Below are 15,381 nucleotides of genomic sequence, written 5' to 3'. Positions count from 1 at the left end.
CAAGAGATCTGGGGATCATGATTAATATCTCTTAGAAGTCTCTTCCATGTGTTTAGTGTAGCTTTGTTCCAAATAAACATGCATAGAATAGATTGCACAACCCTATGTTATTTATGGGAATGCTCAAATTGAAATAGTTGCCCTCAGAATTTTTCTGTGCTTGACTGTGTCAAGCTCTGCAAGGGACTGCCATTTGGTCAACAGGGTGTGAGATCTGACTAGCAGTAGGAGGGAGGGAGAAACATTATAATTATTATTTTATGATTTTATTTATACCCTGCTTTTCTCCTGTGATGGGATACTAGGATCCCAGGGAGCAGGGACGTAGCTAGGATTTTAGGAAGGGGGGGGGGGGGGTCCAGACTAAGTGCCACCATTATAATGGGGCTTGGGTGCGGCGGCGCAGCAGCACACACCATTCATTTTTCTAATGGAAGGGGGGGTCCGGACCCCAAGAACCCCCCCCCCCCTTGGCTACGTCCCTGCAGAGAGAGTGAGTCTCAGCTGCGATTTCCAGATGGTAAACATCTGAGCTAGGCCTTCTGATCTTCAGACTGCCCAAAAGAATTGACATGAGATCGTGGGAATAGGAAGTAGGATTGAAAGGAAATGAATTACTCAAACTAAGCTAGGACATACTGACACATCTGGTTAAAAGTAGAAATCATACAGTTAGAAATTAAGGAGCTGGAAGGAAGAGGCCTAAATTAACTGAAACTGTCAGTTGCATAGTTTTTGAAAAGAGAAGAAAGCATTCAAAGCTTGGGGTGGGAGAGATGCATGACTGTGCAGCAGACCCTGTAAAATGATGCTTATCTTCTTGCTGCAAAACTTTCTTTAGTCAGTACATCTCAAGCTGCTGGTAAAGGCACAGGAGCAAGTGGGACCAATCTGAGGACAGTTGGCGTGCCTGTTTCTTAGCCATTCATAGATGAACAGCCACTGCAACTGCCAGCTAAAAGCTTTAGTAGTTTATTTTCCATGTTTATGTGAGAACCAGTGTGTTGAAGCAATTAAGAGTGTTGGACCATCAGAAATCCATGTTCAAATCTCCATGAAGCCATGGAACCCAAGGTATCTTCTTGGGCTAGTCACTGTCTGTCAGAATCATAATTCCTGCCATGCTTGGTAACCATGTATTTTGATATGCATGATAATACTAGATGGCGGGATGTGCTACACTGTTGGTGATGCTGGGTGGAAAGGATTGTTTATCATTCATGGTGCCAGATAATGTGATCTGTGGGGAGAAAAAGCAAGCTCTGGGCTGTCAAGGTCAGTTCAGTCAGAAGCCATGGTATCAGAGGAAAAAGGAGAAGTCTTGGGAAAGGGAATGTTTTGGTTTGTAGACATATGCGATGTGAGCCCACAAAAACATTTGAATTGCTATGTGCTTTTAATATATTGTGTCACTGAAAATGCTTCAGACCTGACAGCATCATTATGCTGTGATCTACTCAGTTTTCTGAACAATGCTTTCTGACTTTGCTGAGGCTTCTGTTAGGCAGCACCTCAGCCTGATCTACCTCATAGAGGTTTTGTAAGATTAAACTAGGAGCGACAGCCAAATATGCAGTCTTGAGCTCACTGAAGGAAAAAATGATATGAATGTAACAAATAAATAATAAACAAAACATAACAATTATCGGTGCCAAGGACACCATCCTGATCAAGAACAGGAAATTATTCTGTTTTGCAGTTCCTTGTTTTCTGCTGTCGGTACAATGGTCTTAATTTTGTGCCTTAAATGTGAAACTAGTGGAGCATTAAGGATTTACTTATGCTTTTCTTGTATATTTGATATTTCTCATTCACTTGTCTCCCAGGAATCTGAGTGGTTTGGATTTAGTATTGAAATGGATATCTTGAATCAATGAGGAACCTGAAATGTCTTGTTCTAGAGAAGATCTGGCTGATAGACAGTTCACTATTTTGAACAAAACTCCCCTGGATCTCATGATTTTAACAACAAATATCTCAGAAAGAGGCTAAAAACGAAGCATTTTTAAAAATTTGTTGTTGTTTTGGTCTGGACTGATAAAACTTGGTAACATGTACAGGTAGACAGAATCAACCAAGGCAGCCATAGCTTTGAATCTGCAAACGCTAAGCAGGGCATGGCCTGGTAACTTTGAGGTCCCTGAGTCTTTATCATCAAGTCAACTTTGATTTATGGCAACCTGATGAATGAGAGACCTGCAAGAGCCCCAGTCAACAATTGCTCTGCTTACGAACTCAGGGCCATGGCTTCCTTCTTTGAATGAATCTGTAGTGCTGTTTTCCTGTCTCAAAGTTCAATACCTTCAGTATAGTCAGCTTTGTATCTACTGAGAGTTGAGACTTGATTTGCTCTAAGGGCCATTTATTTGTCTTTTTAGCAGTCTACTGTGTCCACATAACTCTTCTGCAGCACTACATTTCAAATGAACTGACTTTCTACCTATCAATTTTCTTCACAGCCCTGTTTTCAGTCATACATATACTGACTTTGGTATTTAATGTCTGTACACTTGATGAGCTTACCTAGTTCCTTTATGGCTGCCTCTCCAAATCTTAGGAGCTGTATGCACAAGCCAAAGGCCATGGCCCCCATGGCCTGGCATCGTCCTGTGCAGATGATGCAGACCAACAGCCCTGGGATTGGCCTAATCGGATGCTGTTCTGGTGGTTCTGGGCCAGCCTCTGTCCAAAAGGCTTTTAACATGGTCTTTTAAAATGGACTGTTTGTGGTGGAGCTTCCTAGAAACTCTGCTGTGACAGCTGTCAGAGTGCCTGGCTGCACACCTGTGCCAGCAGCCTCTCCCATGAAGTTCCCAGTTATGGCCTGTGACACTGAAAGAGGCACCAGAAGCCAAGTGCCCCACTGCTGATCTTATGGGCTACAGCAGGGCCTTCAAAGAGGGATGCAGTGGTAGTGGTGGCAGGTTAAGGGGACATGGCAATGTTATTGGTGGCTCCAAAGCACAGTGCCAGGCAGGTGGGTGGGTGCTTGAAGACCCGCCTGTTCCTTGCTGGCCCAGGTATGGACTGGGGAAGGGACTGGGCTGGCACCACAGAGCTGGCCCATTGTTTCTTGCACATGTGTACAGGCCCTTAGTCTTCTTCTGATTTATTGACTAGTGTCTCCATTTAGTTAATGCATGGGTCAAAGTATAGGAAACCTCTAACTATTTAAATGTCTCTGCTACTCACTTTAAAGTTGTATAAATAATCTCTGGTCATTGTATTTTGGGTTTCTTAATATTTGGCTGTAACCCTGTGCTTATACTTTCTTCCTTAACCGTCCTCTGTAATTGTTCCAAGTCTTTTCCAGCCTCTGCAAGTAATATGGTGTCAGGGCTTGTGAAGTGCAGTGGCTTGAGCTTTGAACAACTCTAGAGAACGGGGTCTGAATCCCTGCGCATTCCCCTGGGTGACCTTGGATGAGTCACATGCTCTCAGCCTCAGAGGAAGGTAAAGAGACACAATACCTCTGAACAAATCTTGCCTGTGATAGAGTTGTCAGGAACACAGAACAAGATGGTATCGTCTGCATATCTAAAACTGCTGATGCTCCTCACGCCTGCTTCCTCCATATTCGACTGCTTTCTGTACAGTATGGTCTGCATATAAATTGAACAGAGAGGGCAATCGTGTGGCTCTAGGTTTAACACAATGGCACAAAACATTTATTATTTATCAAGCACTACTGTTTCCATTTCTGACAGAAAATCTGACATCTCCATTTGTTTCTGGATCCCCTCCAGACGCCCTCAGGGCAAAGGAGGCCGAGGCACTGCGATCCCAAATCAAAGCAATGTAAGTGTGTGCTTCTCAGTCCTGCTCCAAAGGGAGGGCCTTGTGAAGCCCCTCCTGGCCGGAGGGTGAAAGGTGGGCCAGGTCCTGGAAAGGGAGGGCCTCTGCTGCCCCTGCTGCCACCCCCCCCCACAAACTGGTCCATTCCCCTCAGGCTTTGAAGGGACTCGGATTTGAGGCCTGGCTGTCCAGCAGGGGGAGGCAAGCCCTTGTCTTGTGTTCAAAAGCAGCTCAGACCCAAGAAGGAGACTCCCAGATTCGGGGAGAACCACAGGGGAGGAAGCGCTTCTATTCCGGGGGTTGTAACAAGCCTCAGGAAAAAGGAGTCAAAGCCGATCCAATCCGATCCTGGCCAAGTTTTGTGCACCACCTCCCCCCTTTCTTTCTTTCTTTCTTTCTTTCTTCTCTCCTCTCTCCCTCCAACTCCGGAGGCTCCAGAGCCCTCTGCCTCCGCTTCCCTGGAGCGGCTTTGGGGTCTCCATAAAGCCCCCTTCCCTCCCCGGCTCTGGGCCTCGGAAGAGAGAAGGCTGCAGCTCCGGAGGGAGGGGAAAGGGAGCTCCCGCCCAAAAGAAGAGGAATCGAAAGAAGAAGAGGAGGAGGGAAGAGAGAAGGAAGAGGGGCCTGAGGGGCCAACGCCAGGCGAATCCAGAGCAGGCAGCTTGGGGTTGAGTGGTGTGTCCTTCCCTTCTGAAAAGAGAGAAGAAGAGGAGGAGGAGGAAAGAGAGAAGGAGGAAGAAGAGGAATAGAAGGAGGAGGAGGAAGAGGAGGAGAAAGGAAAAGAAGGGAGGAGGAGGAGAGTGGAGCGCCCCCCCCCCACGCCTTCCCTCTCTCTCTCCCTCTCTCTCTCAGAGCCACAGAGGCCCCGAAGGGTGAGAGCGCCAGAGGGCTTGCTCCTTTGGCCCCCAGGGGCTGCTGCTGGGCGGAGGATGCGGGAGGGTCCGGGGCGGTGGTGACGATGGGGCCGAGGGCCCAGAGCCCAGCGCCCGAGGGAAGGCGCCGAGGAGGACGCCGCTGCCGCTGCTGCTCTGACCGCCGTCCGGGATTGGGGCGCCGGGGCTGCCGGGCTGCTGCTGCTGCTGGATCTGCTGCCTTCGTCCGGAGGAGGAGGAGGAGGTAAGCGAGGCAGGCACCAGAAGGCCTCCTGCTGCTTCCCAGGGACCCGCCCTCCATTGCCCCCAAAGGCCGCCCCCGAGAGCCTCTGGAGCCTCAGCCAGGACCCAGCAGGCATCAGCCCCAAAGGAGCATCACTCGGCAGAAGCAGGCACTGCCATTGCCTTGGGCTTTCCTTGGCTCAGGTGGCTGCTCCAGGTCCTCTGGAAGGCCCTCCCTGCGCCCTCTCTCTCCTCCCGTTTAGGAGGACTCTGGGGCTGGGGAAGCCAGGCTGCCTCTTGGGCCTCAAGGCTAAGGAGCGAACTCCAAAGCCAGAGCAGGCGGTTTGGGGGGTGGTGGGGTCCGTACTTTTCTTCCCCAAAGCCTCCTCAGGCTGAGCAGCTTGGGTCTCTGAGCGAATATGGACCCCTACAGAGGGGGACCCCTTCCTTCCCCTCGCCAGGAAAGCAGGAGGTAGCAGTCGTACTTTTGTAACACCCCCCCCCCTCCCTAAAACCATTGGAACAGATGGTGGACACTTTGACCAGCAGACAGGGATTTCTCCATCCTTTGCATTCACCGTCAGGGTTTTCTTTTAAAATCAAAGAGAAAGAAATGAATGGTTCCTCTTCAGAGGAGAGCCATGGCCATCAGAATAAGCAAGACCCGCCATGGGCTGGGAGTCGCCGCCAGGGCCTGGGTGCTTTGGGGATCAAGCAGGAACCCCAACCAGGATCAGACCAGCATCTTCATTTCTTAAACAAATATGGTTTCTCCCCCTTTAACATCATTCTTCATGACTTCTCATTATTTCAGGAACAAAGAAAGAGGGAGAGGGAGAGGTTTTTCAAAAGCATTTCTGTGGTGGGGAAGCCACAGAATGAATAATATATATATATGTGTGTGTGTGTGTGTGGTGAAGTCTTCACAGAGAATACACAGCAGTTTGTAAAACACTGAAGGTATCATGAAGCCTAGAGGCATTGTTAAAAGGCCAAATATAAATGAGAAATTAGTATTTTTAAAAGGCAAAGACAGAGCAACAGTTTCTTTAATTTGGGGCTGTGTTCACGAGTGGCAACTGATCCTCTTTTCTTGTACATGACCTCCCCACCGACTGCCATAACAAATGCAATTTCCTAGGAGTTCCTTGCTGTTGGGGCCTGTTTATTATCATGCTTCCATCAAAAGTGAATTGCTATCAGCACAGTCAGGCATTTTCACATCTGCCGTGGAATGTGGTAACGTATAGGTTATGTTTTTAAAAAGTAAAAGCACTGCTTTGTTTCACATCACAGTGCAACTAAAGCAAACCTCCTCACTGCGTTAAAATCCAGCAAGAAAATATATCAGACGACTGGAATTCAGCCCTGGAGGAAACAGTGAAAACATCGTTCAGCTCCGAGGCCAAATGTTGCCAGCGCTTCATACGCAGGCTTTTTGGGGCCAGCATAAGGCAGAGCATGTTGCTATTTTTACGCCTGTTTTGTTTCAGTTTGGGATTTACCAGTGGGAGTGAGGGAATGTCAGAAGAAGTCAGCTTTTCACCTAGCAACCAAGCAATTAAGATTCATAACCGAGCCAAAGGTAGGCTTAGTCTTGGAGTCAGACCTAATTGTTTTTGGCAAGCAAAATCTTTTGTAGGACATGATTTGAAGCCGTCTGGCAGGTGAATCTAGTCTCAGCCTGTTCTCACATCTTGTGGCAATGGGGTGTGTGTGTGTGTGTGTGTGTGTGTGTGTGTACACACGTGTGCAAGGGGGAAGAACCCAATATGCTGTGTAGGCTGTCCAGTCTTTGCATTCATCTTCTGAACTGGAATGTCTTCATAACAGAGACAATGGAAGACAGAAAGCAGCTGGGCTTACTCTGGTTCAGACTGTTTTGTTTCATGGATTAATATTTTCATTTATAGCTTCTGCCTAATAATTATAGTATGTTGCTGCCTTTATAGACTGTGCTGTAGTGTCTGCTTACTGCCTCCTTACTACCTTATATATTTGACTATAATTCAATCTCATGTATAAATCGAGGGCAGGATTTGGGGATAAAATTATGGATTAGGTCGACGGTAAAACTTGGAGGCTCCTTCAGTGTATATATGTGTGTTTGCGGCAAGAGTGACTCTCATTTTTGCTTCAGTGCTCAGCTTTCATTTCAACCTTCAGGCAGCGAGGTGAGCGGGTGGAAGAGGGACTCTTAAACAAAGAGCAACATCAGTCAGTCACCCAGGACTCTTTCCTCTTGGCTCAAGAGAGAAAGAAACTGCATGGGGAAATCTGAAAGAGCTGCTATCACATTTTCATAGTGACCCATAAATAAGTCAGCCTGGGATTGTGTGGTCGGTTTTTGGGCATAAATTTTTAGACTTATAGATGAGTATATATGGTATTCATTCTCAGCTTATAGAATGCAGTCCTAGCATAATCCACATTAACTTGGTTGGTACATGCAATGATACAGTTATCTTTTGACAATGACCCATCAAGAGGGGAAGGAAGTGAAATGCATTGGGTTATTTAATGCTCTCCCTCCCCACTTTGTCATCTAGTAGGCGCTTCATATTCATCTTTTTGGGTATAACTGAAAGCCAGTATCAGATCTAAAATGGCATGGTGAAGCCATTTATAGCTGAACTGTTTAAGGATCATTATATTCATTCTCTTTAAAAGTAGCTTTCCAAGAAAAGGGCACTGGGAGAAGCTACTTCTGGATCCCTGGGTCTATCAAATGTAAGAATGAGGCAAAAAGAAATGTCTGGACCAGATCTGAGTTGAAAGTCTGTCACCATGGAGGAAGGGCATCTGGACCTAGACCAGTGATTCCCAAATTCTGGTCCTCCAGTGTTTTGAACTTCAGCTCCCAGGAGCCTCAGCCATCTTGTCCAATGCTCTGGGATGCTGGGAGCTTGAGGTCTGAAACACTTGGAAGGCCAGAGTTTGGGAATCCCTGATCTAGACCTTGTATAGAATGGGGTGAAACTGGGACCGTCCCTACCATCAGAGAAGGAAGGAACAATGGTGCTACGGCCATTTGTCACTCCCATCTCTCCAGCCAGCTTACCACACTGAAACTATAAGTATCTGGCTTTAGTTTGGTTTTGATTGACTCATGTGTTTTGTGGTATTGAAGAAGCTATTTTAAAGTGTTTTTCAAAGGATCAGAGTTGCAAGGGACCCCAGGGACCCTTTAGTCCCAATACCAAAGAGAAATCCACTGTTACAGCACCCCTGAGAAGTGACCATTTCCCCCCAACATCTGTTTAAAAGCCTCCAGTGAAAGAAAGTCAACTAGGTTATTAAATGGAACTTTTAGGTAGAAAGTCATCCCAGTTTTCTTAATGAGGGGAGGGCTTGGGGCTTGAAGGATGTCCTTGAGGTAGGGGATTCAACAGTGGGTTATTGGGATGCAGTATGGCCCATGGCCACACTTTCCTTGTACCTGCACTGCTCAGGTGTAGATGCAAATATAGCAACTGCAAGTCACCCTCTTTTGCCCCCCCCCCCCAGCCATTCTTATCTGGAAAAGGGTCCTTAAACTAGCCTGCTGCCTCAGATGGTGTGGAGGATGCCAATTCAGTTGTCTTCTGTACAAGGGGACAGAAATAATGCCAACTTGTTGTTCAGTTCAAAAAGCAGAATATCTTGGGGCAGGCTCTTCCTGGAACTTTGGGCTAAGACTGTGGCCCATTATATATCACTGCTTTCATTCAGATTAATTCGGCTGAAATGAAACAGGTCTTGTAGAGGTGAGATGGGACTATCTGCCACTGGTTAACAGTTGTTACAACCAGGAAGATGACTCCCTGTTCCTGGAATTTTAAGAGTCAGCTTTCATGTTTGCCTTCCATAGTCTGTATCTTCCTGAGTTGGTAGTCTTGTAAACATGACTCCCTTTCTAGAGAAAATAAATTATTAGTTCATCTTGGCCTTGCATTTGTTTACATGAATACAGTAGTCATGGCTGCTATTGCACTCATATCCTGCTTGTGGGCTTTCCAAAGGCAACTGTGTGAAACCAAATGATGAATTAGATTAGTCTTTTGGTCTATTTTAGTTGGTCTTATGAACTGAACTGCTATGTTACAGTAAGTAAGGAAAAGGCGTTTTGTCCCCTCTCAGTTAACTTCTCTTTCACCTTGGGTCCAGATAACAAACTTACTGTGATTAGTACCTCAGGGAGATCATTGAAATTTGAAATTAACAATCAATTTTGCTGTGACCTGGAAATAACAGTGATACTGAATGAAAGGACAACAACTCTGCAAAGCACATCTAAGAAAAAGTTATTGATTCAGAATAAAAACAGTAAATGAATAACCTCGGTACATTATGTGTTGTAAACAAGCCTTAACAAAAGTGTTTCAAATATTTTTGTGATCTTCATTTTAAAAAAGGAAAAGAGAGAAATCAAAATGTATAGCACTACCAACAAATGCTCAGAAGTTATGAATAAAGCTTGAAATAAAAAACAAATCATGCTTTAAAAGTTAGTGAAATTTAGTGACAAGCCAAGAGAAGCAATCAGTCTCTCTCTTCTCTCACCCTCTTTCTCTGTCTCTCTCTGGTTGTCCAGTGGTTTTGGCAACGGGAATGTACAAACTTCTTGGAAGCTGAACCAATAAAATATAAGTCTTTAAGTACATGCCTCTGATTTTCTAATGTCAACATTGCATTAACTTTCCAGACTCCTATAATCATGGGACTCAAAATAAGATTGCAGATGTTTGATAGCATGGAGTCCTACATTCCCCTCACTGCTTGTTTCCTTTCTTCGAGAACCTATAAATATGCATCAATAATATGTACAAATCCAGAATTTTATTGAGGAAACAAGAACTGATATTTTAGGTTAGACTTTCCCTTAAAGTATCTTTCATATATTACTACACTGGATTAAATTCTTGTATATTGCTTACATTTATGCTTTGATCATTTTTTGGAAAAGCGGGCTATAAATAAACAGTATTATTATTATTATTATTATTATTATTATTTTGTGTATGTTTGTAAAATGCTGGCCAACACATTTGATATTCTGCTGACAGGTGGCTTCAAAGCAATTCAAAGGAAAGTTTTAAAATAAGAGGATTTCCCACCATCCCAGAATGACCAGGTTACTTTATTTAATTAGCAGCTTGGGGGATCAGTGAGTGTGAAAATTGTATTAGTTGTTGGAGAGAGTTGGAGTTTTCTTTAGGACTATTTGGGATCTGAGATTTACTTGTGCTGTGTTTGAACAGCTTGACTTGAACTTGTGTCAACATTTCCATTGCACTTTTTTAGTCTACAAAGCATTTGTAACCTGGAAACAAAACTTTGTTCTTGTCTAGCAGCAGCTAACCTATACAAAGGATGTACCATGGGACTTGGCTTTTGCCTTCATATCTGAATTGCTAAATGCAGTGAGGGGATGTAGTGGGTGGTTTGAACCATTCTAAGCTCTGGAGGTTCAGAACCACATTTTCTTCAGTTTACCAACTCCTATAACAAGGACATGTACAGAAGCCAAGATCAAAAATGTTATCTAGATGGAAGGTTTTTTTGCTTTGCTTCTGAACTCCTTTGAGTTGGTATAAACATGGCCCTAGATTCTTGTGTAAATCATTTCCTCTCTGATGAAACTTTATCAAATGTAGGTGCCATTGGCATTGCTCCAGTTTGTATCTCCAAGAGTTATCCTTTTCTGTCCATTCCTTTGAGAACTATAATGGGTGAGTGGGTGGGAATAGTTGCTTTTGGAACTGGGGAGGAGAACTGTTAGATCTCACACACTATTTTCTACAGTATCTTTGCTCTTTCAACCACCTGATATTGGATATATGCATGTATCCGTGTATTTTGAAGAAGTGAGAATGCAAATTTATATTTAGCAATGGGTTTTAGAAAACTGAATATGTTTTAAACTACTTCCCAAATCAGGGTGCATGTGGTTATTCAACACGTACTGACTAAGGGCAATGGCTCAATACAGAAGAAAAACGTAGGAGATTTTCATCATAGTGAGAATCAAGTGATGAATACAGAAGTCTGCATTATACAGTATTAGCATAAATGTTCTTGTCAATTTGACTGTCAGCAACTCCCCAGAATTTCAGACAGGATTGTTCTCTTAGTTTTACCTAGAGAGCCTGGCTATTTCATTGTGATTTCCCATCCATGTACAACACTGGCTGTGTTCAGGGTTGGAGATAGTGTTACTACCCCGTGAGCTGCTCTGCAGCACTATGGGGTTAGAAGAGATTCTGCCAAATCCCCAGATGTGATGGTGATTGATTTCTGCCCTGCTCCATAGCAAACTTTTGTTAGTAAAGGCAGATGCCTCTGTACCTTTTGCTAGTAATGCTGCAGGTTTACAAACCCCTTTAGATGCACTGTACACATATCTAATCTGCATTGCAAAATTAATGCAGTTTGACAGTACTTTAACTGTCATGGCTCCATCTATCGAATCCTGGGATTTGTAGTTTGTTGTGACACAAGAACTGTCTGACAAGAGAAGGCTAAATATCTCACTAAGCTACAAGTCCCAGGGTTCAACAGCAATGAGCCATGGGATTATTTCTACAACGCAGATACAACTTTAGAAACTGGGTAGGGGGGAAAATGGAAATGTGAAAATCACTGGGTTTTTATTCCCGCCTCCTCTGACACCTTCTGATATGTATTTGGAAAACACTGGTTGGCTTGCAGTTTATCGCAACATGAGTATTCATACAGATCTTTACCTGTTGATCAACCAGTATAGCCTTAAGGATGGCAGTGACAGCCTCCCCCCATGAAACTTGCCAAGAAAACCCTGTTATAGCTTCAACTTAGGTCACCATATGTTGGGAATGACTTAAAGGCATATAACAACAACAACAACAACAACAACAACAACAACATCAAAGGGCTAAACCAAGTGTTACTCATTAAATTTAAGTTTTCTTTTTCAACCACTTAAATTTGTTATTTCTTATAAATTACAGTGCTATGATTAAATTTTAACTGTCATGGCAACAGTGAAACCCTGGAGTTTGTCATTCGGGAAGGTGCTTAGACCTCTCTGGCTGAGAATTTGAAATGCTGCCCGACATTCATTTCAGTGATAGCCCTAATACTAGATTTTGCCAATAGATACTTATGGCATCTTAAAGACAAACAGGTCTTGGCTGGTTTTGCTGCCACAGACTAACATCATAGTCATTCAGGAGGAGTGAATGCAGAAGTACCTTGGCACAGAGAATAAAATGCACTTGTTTCTTTTTTAGCACTAAAAGAGAGGCGCTACAGACAGAGGGCCAACGTACTCTTAAAATGAGATGAATCTCATTCCATTCCTACCTAAAGAATGCAAAATGGCCTCATGTGGGAAATTCCCTTTGGTTTTATCCACCAGTAGATGTATGGTTTCCCAAAGTTAATCCAATACTGTTTGCATTGACACTGAGAGCTTTCTTTTCTGCTACGTTTGGGGTCACAAGGAAGAAGGAATGGATGTAATATTTTCTCCCTAAGTGTGCTGCTACAGACCTCTGAAGTCTGAGGAAATGTAGTAGACAATTTGCGCATCTCATTCATTTGAGATTATCTTGGTGTGGTCACTGTGAACAATATAGCAGAAGAAAACAATTTCATGACATCTTGAAAATTGCCTGTTCATCTACCATGAACTCTATATCCTGACTGGTTACTTTGCTTTGTTTATGTTGGAATCACTAGGGAGGAAGTGGGATGTGACCCTACAAGAAGAAGGATTTTAACATTTTATCAGAGGCTGGGTGTGAATGACTGAAGTGGATAAAGAAGTGGCTGTGTATGTGCAACATCCCTGAAAGTCTGATTTGAAAGGCTTGCTGGAATTAATAGTGGACCAGCAGTTTCATTTTGATAAGCTGCTGGCACAGATGCACAAACCAAACAGATTTTCCTTTTATGAGATGAATCCCTTGATCTCTGCCAAGTTGATCTTAAAGGGAACATGTACAACGTGATTCCTGCACCATACCTCTGTTGCGACAGACAGTGATGTCTAACTTAAATGAAATGTCAGTTGGTGTTAGAAGTCTTTTCTGTTGACACTGAGTTCTGTAGTCTTCCTTAATATAGCATGGTTCAAAATTTAGTACATACTGCCCTGCAGTTGCTGTGATCACAGATGATAATGGTATCAGTGGTTACTGGTTAAGGTGGCTGCTTATTTTCTCCAGGGAAAGCAGTGTTTCATGTCTTGTCTCCTGAATGCATTCCTTCTGGATAGCAAGAATCAAAGCATATGTGTTACCACCTAACTACTATTTGTTAATGGCTTCAAGTAATGTTACTCCTTTTAGATTCCCTCAGATCCAGCTGATTACAATCTCATATTCCCATGTACATTTATATTAGTCTGTTCACTGAGGCAAAAAAATCCATGTATCTGTTGTATTGGTTGTCATGCATGAACAATTATCCAAAATGAAATACGAAAGTATTTGAGAGACTATAAGACTCTTTCAGCCACACTCTGAACATTAATGGTGACTTCACGTCATTTTATGTTATTTCCCCTACCAAATGCTGTCTCTTGACTTTAAAACAAAAAGAGAAAATAAAACTATAAGCTGTGAGTTCCCATCACTTCTCTTGACTTCTGTTTCCAGTTGTACTTCCAGTTTGGAATCTTTACATTTTCCTTCTTCTCCAAAGGCTCGCTTTCTTTCTTTCTTTCTTTCTTTCTTTCTTTCTTTCTTTCTTCAACAATTCATTGTGTTAGCAGTAAGATGGCAAACTGCCATTCCCTTGCTAGTCACTACAGTAATCCTTTGAGTCATGCTATGACTCTGGAGACCATGGTTTGAATTCTTGCTGAGCCATGAAACCCATGACCTTGGGCTAGTTGCACTCACTCAGCCTCAGAGGACAAACCCCCTCTGAAGAAACTTGCCAAGTAAACCCCATGATAGGATTGCCTTAGGATCCCCAGATAGGGTTGCCATATCCCGCCCCCCGGCGGGACAATCCCGGTTTGGGCGGTGCCATCCCGGTCCCGGTCCGGTTTGGCGCCCAAACCGGGACGGCCCCGCCCACCGCGGCTACCTCCGCTGCCGCGGCGGCTCCAAGGCCTTTCTGAGGCCTGGGGCGAGGCCGCGGCGATCGCCGCCGGCCTCCTCCCCTCCTTCATGGTCCCAGCCGGGGCCAGGAAGGAGGAGAGGCCGCGGCGATCGCCGCCGGCCTCGTCCCCTCCTTCATGGTCCCAGCCGGGGCCAGGAAGGAGGAGAGGCCGCGGCGATCGCCGCCGGCCTCCTCCCCTCCTTCATGGTCCCAGCCGGGGCCAGGAAGGAGGAGAGGCCGCGGCGATCGCCGCCGGCCTCCTCCCCTCCTTCATGGTCCCAGCCGGGGCCAGGAAGGAGGAGAGGCCGCGGCGATCGCCGCCGGCCTCCTCCCCTCCTTCATGGTCCCAGCCGGGGCCAGGAAGGAGGAGAGGCTGCGGCGATCGCCGCAGGCCTCCTCCCCTCCTTCATGGTCCCTGAGGGTCCCAGGAACGAGGAGAGGCCCCGATCCTGGCCTCCGATCGTGGCGGGGCCCAGGCGGGGAGGGAAAGCCTCCTTAAGTGGAGGCTTTCCCTTGCCGCTTGGCCTCCGCTGCGATCGCGGTAAAATGTAGGACAGAATTTTCAAATGTAGGACACACTTTTTGTGTGTCCTACATTTGAAAATTTTGTCCTACATTTTTCCCGGTTTCGAGGTCCGGCACTATGGCAACCCTATCCCCAGAAACAAGAACACTCCATTAAGATGTCCCTGTGACCCGTCTTCCACTTCTAAAACTGCTATGGAATTCCTAACTGTACAGTAGGAAGGGGAGGAGAATTGGTACTTAGAATTTTCAACCAGAGAGGTCTAGTTCCTTGGACCAAATTGCAAACCCCAGGATTCCATAGGATGCAGCTATGGCAGTCAAAGTGGAAACATAGTGCTATAACTGTGCAATATGAAAGGGCTTCTATGTCTTAGTGTGAGGAGGGTTGTCTTAGTGCTTAGGAGATGTTAAAGGGGTGGAGGCACTGAAGTAGCAGGAAATCAGAATTAGGTAAGAGGAGGTACAGGAAGAGCCAGCAGACTGGGGATGGTAAACTTGGCCCAACATGTATGGGATCAAACTCATGTCTTTTTAAAATCAAACAATATTCCCTAATCACAGTAATCTGAAACAAATGAATCTTTGAAGATAAATCTTAATCCCTATGTGAAACTCTGTTTACAGGAGGAACTGATGTTTAGATTAATCACAGTTTCTTTAAGGGACCACAGTGAAAGGAGGAACTGGAATAAAAAGCAAGCATGCAGTAATGTGAATTACAACTAAGAGATCATGTAAGTCATTAGCAGTTAAGCTAAAATTCATAGTAATTTTAAATCCTATTTTCAAGAGAGTCTAACAGTAAATTGCTCTCTACATCAACATTATTACTGAATAACACCAATTCCATTTATTACATACTGCTTTTTAAATGAATTATGTGTGTGTGTTGGGT

At 44.7% G+C, this 15,381-nt stretch overlaps 1 protein-coding gene across 4 annotated transcripts in view; it reads left to right on the top strand.

The window, feature by feature from the left end:
• LOC149314394 (oxysterol-binding protein-related protein 5-like) overlaps positions 1–15,381 on the top strand; it is a 642,611-nt gene that overhangs the window by 436,188 nt on the left and 191,042 nt on the right. The window contains exon 1 of one of the 4 annotated variants that reach the window (XM_089521020.1): positions 4,204–4,908. The exons of 1 other annotated variant lie outside the window; for it this stretch is intronic. The gene's annotated coding sequence lies outside the window, so the exon portion shown is untranslated. 2 more of the 4 variants (XM_089521021.1, XM_089521023.1) reach the window with 2 other exon arrangements.

Source organism: Sceloporus occidentalis, unplaced genomic scaffold, assembly GCF_023333645.1.
Source record: "Sceloporus occidentalis isolate IW3139 unplaced genomic scaffold, rSceOcc1.0.p SCAF_4, whole genome shotgun sequence".
In the NCBI taxonomy this organism is placed as follows: domain Eukaryota; kingdom Metazoa; phylum Chordata; class Lepidosauria; order Squamata; family Phrynosomatidae; genus Sceloporus; species Sceloporus occidentalis.
This window is presented reverse-complemented; position numbering and strand designations above follow the sequence as displayed.